The sequence below is a fragment of the Cornus florida genome, unplaced genomic scaffold (genome assembly GCF_030987335.1).
Source record: "Cornus florida cultivar Cherokee Brave unplaced genomic scaffold, ASM3098733v1 CherokeeBrave_3.0.0_Hap2_Chr02, whole genome shotgun sequence".
Classification (NCBI taxonomy): Eukaryota; Viridiplantae; Streptophyta; class Magnoliopsida; order Cornales; family Cornaceae; genus Cornus; species Cornus florida.
The window spans coordinates 70455906-70461216 of NW_026775572.1; the positions used below are offsets into that span (position 1 = coordinate 70455906).

The 5311-nt window shown below is 38.0% G+C and overlaps 1 pseudogene; it reads left to right on the forward strand.

Annotated features, from left to right (window-relative positions):
• The first annotated feature begins 1528 nt into the window (after positions 1-1528).
• On the forward strand, positions 1529-1627 carry LOC132297739 (small nucleolar RNA R71; annotated as a pseudogene).
• Positions 1628-5311: the final 3684 nt, after the last annotated feature.

Sequence of the window (5311 nt, forward strand, 5' to 3'; positions counted from 1 at the left end):
CCGATTAATGACATGGTCACCAATGATGCAAGAAGTAGTAGGTGAACCGGGGTCCTTAAACTTTGGAAGGGTGTTATGTTGAAAGATTGAGCTCACTTGCTCGGTTAAGACCACTTTCCTAGGTGCTTGGCTCTTGTTCTTCCTCTTTTGGGTGCAAAGATCTTTTAAGAACTTGGCATAAGCCGGAATTTTCTTAATTGCATCCAAAAGTGAAAAATTAATCTTCACTTGCCTAAAAATTTAAATAATTTCATTGGTCTTGGTCTTTTGTTTATCAAGATAAATGGATCATTTCATGGCATTCGGAAATGGAGCTCTTGGCTCAAAAGCTTTTTCAAAATTTTTCTTTGAAACATCATCAACACAAGAATTTTTAAAATCCTTTTTCAAAGTTTTGTTCAATTCTTCCTTTAAATCAATTTTGGACTCACTTTTCAAATCACTTTCTCATTTGAATGATCATGCATATGCAATGAAGGAGGAATATGATAAGAAACGGGATGGATGTCAACTTTTGGTTTCACCAGTTCACTCTCTTCATTGGATACACCTACTTTGTTATCCACAATCTTCCCACTTCTCAAGGTTGTCACCGCATTGACATGCTCAATTGTGTGCCCTTCCGATGAGGAATGACTCTCCACAACACATTGTTACTTTGGTGTGGCATTCAAAGGCATCTTCCTATTCTCTCTAGCATTTAAGGTACTAGCTATTTGCCCTACTTGGGTTTCTAGCTTAGCAATGGATTGAGAATGAGAATGAAGCAATTGAGTGTTCGCCTCTAGAGTGCCTAGAGTGGTCAAAACTTTCTCTTCAAAGGCGGGACTCCTAGAATTTCCTTGGGAATATGATGGTTGATTAAGAAAATGAGAATTAGAAAATTCATTGCCATGTGATTGAAATGATGATGGTTTAAAACCTTGGGAACCTTGGCCTTGCATTAGTGGCAGAACATACTTACCTTGAAAACTACCTTGGGAAGGGTTTGAGCCTTCCCCTTGGCTTTACCAAGAAAAATTTGGATAGTTCCTCCAACTTGAATTGTAATGAGTGCTATAGGGATTATTCCCTTGATAAATAAATGTAGCATTGACTTGCTCATGGGGCTCACTTTGCACATGTCCATGGGGACAATTGGAAGTAGAATGCAAGACGCTTGAACAAGTCAAGCAAGATTCATTAGATGCACGATGATGAATATGAGTAGGGGAGGAAGATACTTGATTTGCCGAATTTTGGTTGACAAAAAATTAATCAAACCTTTGAGACAAGGATTTCATCTCGGCGGCTATATCATTGGAGTTGTCAACTTGATACAAGCTGACATTCTTCCTTCCACTTAGGTTTCTACCATTTTTAGAAGATAAGGACCTATGCATGGAATTTTCACTCATACTTTCATACAATTGACACACATCATTTTCATGCTTATCAAGATAAGAACCACGCATGGATGCATCAACCATACCCCTTATGATTATCCAGTAAACTTTCAATGAAATATTGGACTAGTTGCCACTTAGGTATGTCATGATGAGGGCACTTTCTAAGCAAATCATTAAAGCTTTCCCATGCCTCATGAAACATTTCCCCATCCCCTTGAGAAAATTCTCTAATTGAAGTTCTCATGGCATTGGTCTTAGAAACTGGATAGCATTTTTTCAAGAACTCTTGTTGCATTTCCGCCCAAGAAGTTATCGAAAAAGGCCTAAGATTATTGAACCAATATTTTGGCCTTGTCTTTAAGGGTAAAAGGAAAAAGTTTAAGCCTTAACACTTCTTCCGGCATGTTCGTGTATTTCACAGTGGAACATACTTCAAGAAACTCAACCAAATGCTTATAAGGTTCTTCACTAGGAAGTCCATGATAGTTTGGAAGCATTTGAATAGTTTGTGGTTTAATTTCATAGTGATGTGCTCTAAATGGAGGCAATTGATGCAAGTGGGTGCATTGTCTTCATTGGGCACATAATGGTCTCTTAATACAATGGGAGGATTCGCAATTGATGGTGCTAAACGAACACCTTGATTAGCTTAAACTATGGGGGGTTGTGGAGCAAATATTGGCCGAGGCATTCCCAATGGAACTTGGCCTTGTTGTTGTGGGTGAATGAATGGTCTAGGCATGCCTAACGGTACTTGAACATTTTCATGATGCACATTAGGGTGGAGGTTGCCTTATTGGTCTATGTTACCAAGGTCCTCCACATAGTCGTCATTCAAATCCTCCATTGGTGAAATGGAGTGATGAGAACTACCTCTCCCCCTAGGATTACAAACCACCGATTCAGGATGCAAATTAGGAGGGACAAGAGTAGGATTCAATGACCTACGACCATGCATACACTAGCAAATCAAATAACAAGCAAGTAACAATCACTTCACCCCCGCAACAAATCAATCAACAAATCTCCACATACAATGATCCCATGCTCCCATGCTTAAACAACATGCAAAGAAAAGTAAATTGCCTCCACGCGGGCTCACAATTTATCTAAGAAATGAAAAAAAAAAACAAGCCTCTACGCGGGCCGAGGATTTAACTAGAGCTTGAGTTAGAAAGATCTCACAAAAGGTCCTTAAGCAACTTCAATTCATTTTTAACTTCCAAACTTTTCTATGCTCCTTGCTTTGAATTCTCCTTTGCTTAACCTCCTTGCTCAATTTCACCTAGCTAAATAAGAATAAACACAATAAGTAACCAAAAATAAAAATAAAGAAAAGACACGATCAAAAGAGTACTAATCCCTAATTATTTCCAAAACACGGCGTTGCCAATTAAATCCCTGGCAACGGCGCCAAAAACTTGGTGTGCGTGTCAAGCACCGAAGCCTAAAGATGTGTAAAAGATAGTGAATGTGCAATGTAGCCAAGTTTTACATTTATAAATGCCACTACTACCATTAACTAAAAATATAGCAAGGGTGAGTAGGGATCATCCCAAGGGATTGAAGGGCTACTAGTAATGGAAACAATGCTTAGGGTTAGTAGGTCAAGTGATCAAAGGTAGGTTGTTTGGTTGATTAAACTACAATTAAGATTAAACAAGATCAATATAAAACAAGTAATTAAAGGATAGAGAAAACAAGAGAGAGAAGTCTTGGGACTTAGATATCAGCACTAAGCATCACCTTTCTATACACTTAATCACAATTAATGAGGGGAAAGCATATGTTGCAACAATAGTGAGTGTGTGTGGTTGTTTTTACAAGCACGGATGACCAATTAAGTAAATATTGTCTAAACAACACAATGAATAGCACAATACATCAAACTAAGTCATTAATCCTTCTTTAAGCTCACAATCCAAACACATGACATAATTAGAAAAATATATTACTTGCATTTATAAGTATGGAACATCAAACAACAAGCATGGATTGTCCTCCCATTTAACAACTAAGGTAGCTACACTACATCTAAGCTAATGACATGGAAATTAAACTAATTAGACTAAGGGAAAGGCACAATCTATCAAGAAATGAGTATGAACCATCAAATAAATCACAAGAGCATTCTATTAAACATTATGTCTTGACAATCTCTAGATCTATAGCATTAACACACATAGACATGCATCAACAACATAAGAGATAGAGATAAACATATGTTGGAAGAATTAAACCACACAAATCATTGAATAAGCAAGATCTATGCATATAAATATGTCAAAACATGTATTACAACACAAATCCCCTAAAAAATACATAAATCAAGGTAAAGAAAGCATGCCTAGGGCTAACTTTAGCCCGAAGAAGATGTCTAGCCCCTCATGAATGGTGTCCTCCAACCCTCAAGGGCTATCTCCATGGTAGAAGTGTTCTTCTTCCTTTAGCTCCTCTTCTCTTTTCTTCCTTTCTAAGACAATCTCTAATAATGTGTATTGTGTCTTGTGTATCTCCTCTAAACATATGTGTAAAAGTGGCTCATAATCCTTATATAGGTAGCTCAAATGTTACACCCAATGGTCTAGGCTTGTACACAAGGGCTCCTCCAATGATTGCACAATGAGACAACTTTAATGAGCTGGAGGTATATTTTTTTTGGATTTGAGAGGGTTTGATTGATTGAACCTGTTCTGTGATCGATTGAACATGGTTGAGATCTATCAAACTTTGGCTGGATCAATCCTCCCATGGCGGCGCCTTTTTGGATAAGGATAGATTTGAGATATTTTGGGGAATGAGACAAAAGTGGTAGGTAGGGTGGTACAACAGGATAAGATGGAATCTTTTAGATCGATCTGAAAATTGTTGGATCGATCGAACTTTGTGGGATCTTTAGATAAGGATAAAAGAGCTTGGATCCATCTTGGAGAGTCTAGATCGATGAACTTTCGATCGATTGGAGTGTTCTTGAGATCGATCGAACCTACTGAATTTCCACGCTTTGTTTCAATTTGCTTCTACTTTACTCCTTTCTTCCATCCAGCTTAAGTTAGCTTCTTTTAAAGCTCTTATTTAGCAGAATTAGCTTATTTTGGGGATAAACACCTAAAAAGGGCAATAACACGAAATTAGTCTAAAATGGGAAAGTAAGATAGATAAAGGTCATAGAATACCTAAGCTTAAGGGGTTTAAATACGCATTTTTCAGCGCTCATCACAAAGTTCTTGAAGGACTTGTGCACTTAAAAGAGGAAAAACAAGTGTCAAAGCACAAAGAAAGTATTCCTCATAAAGCAAGTGAGCTCCATCATTTAACATAACACCCCTCCCAAGTTTAAAAACCCCGGTGCTCCTACCATATCTTGTATCATTGGGGACCATGAGGTTCATAGGGGCGAGTGTTAATCTCATTCCTTACTTCAAATACATTCAATTGGGTTTAAGTGATCTTAAGCCAACATCGGTAGTACTCCAATTAGCTGATCGATCCACAAAACAACCAATGGCAATTATTAAGGACGTGCTCATCAAGGTTGATAAGTTTTATTTCCTAGTTAATTTCATTGTGCTAGACACTGAACCGGTCCTTAACCCCACCAATCATATCCCCATCATTCTAGGAAGGCCATTCCTTGCCACTGCCAATGCAATGATTAATTGTAGGTCTAGTTTTATAAACATCTCTTTTGGCAATAAGATGGTCAAGCTTAATGTGTTCAACGTGAGCCAACATCCCATCGATGAAGGCGAGTGTTTTCTTATGGATGTCATTGATGAACTTATGGAAGAGTCCCTTCCTTCCATCCTTTCCAAAGATCCTCTCGAGGTATGCCTCGCTCATTTCAATATGGATACCTTTGATATTGAGGGCTCCATATGTGAAGTTAATGCTTTAATGGACTCCGTGGCCACCTTAGACTA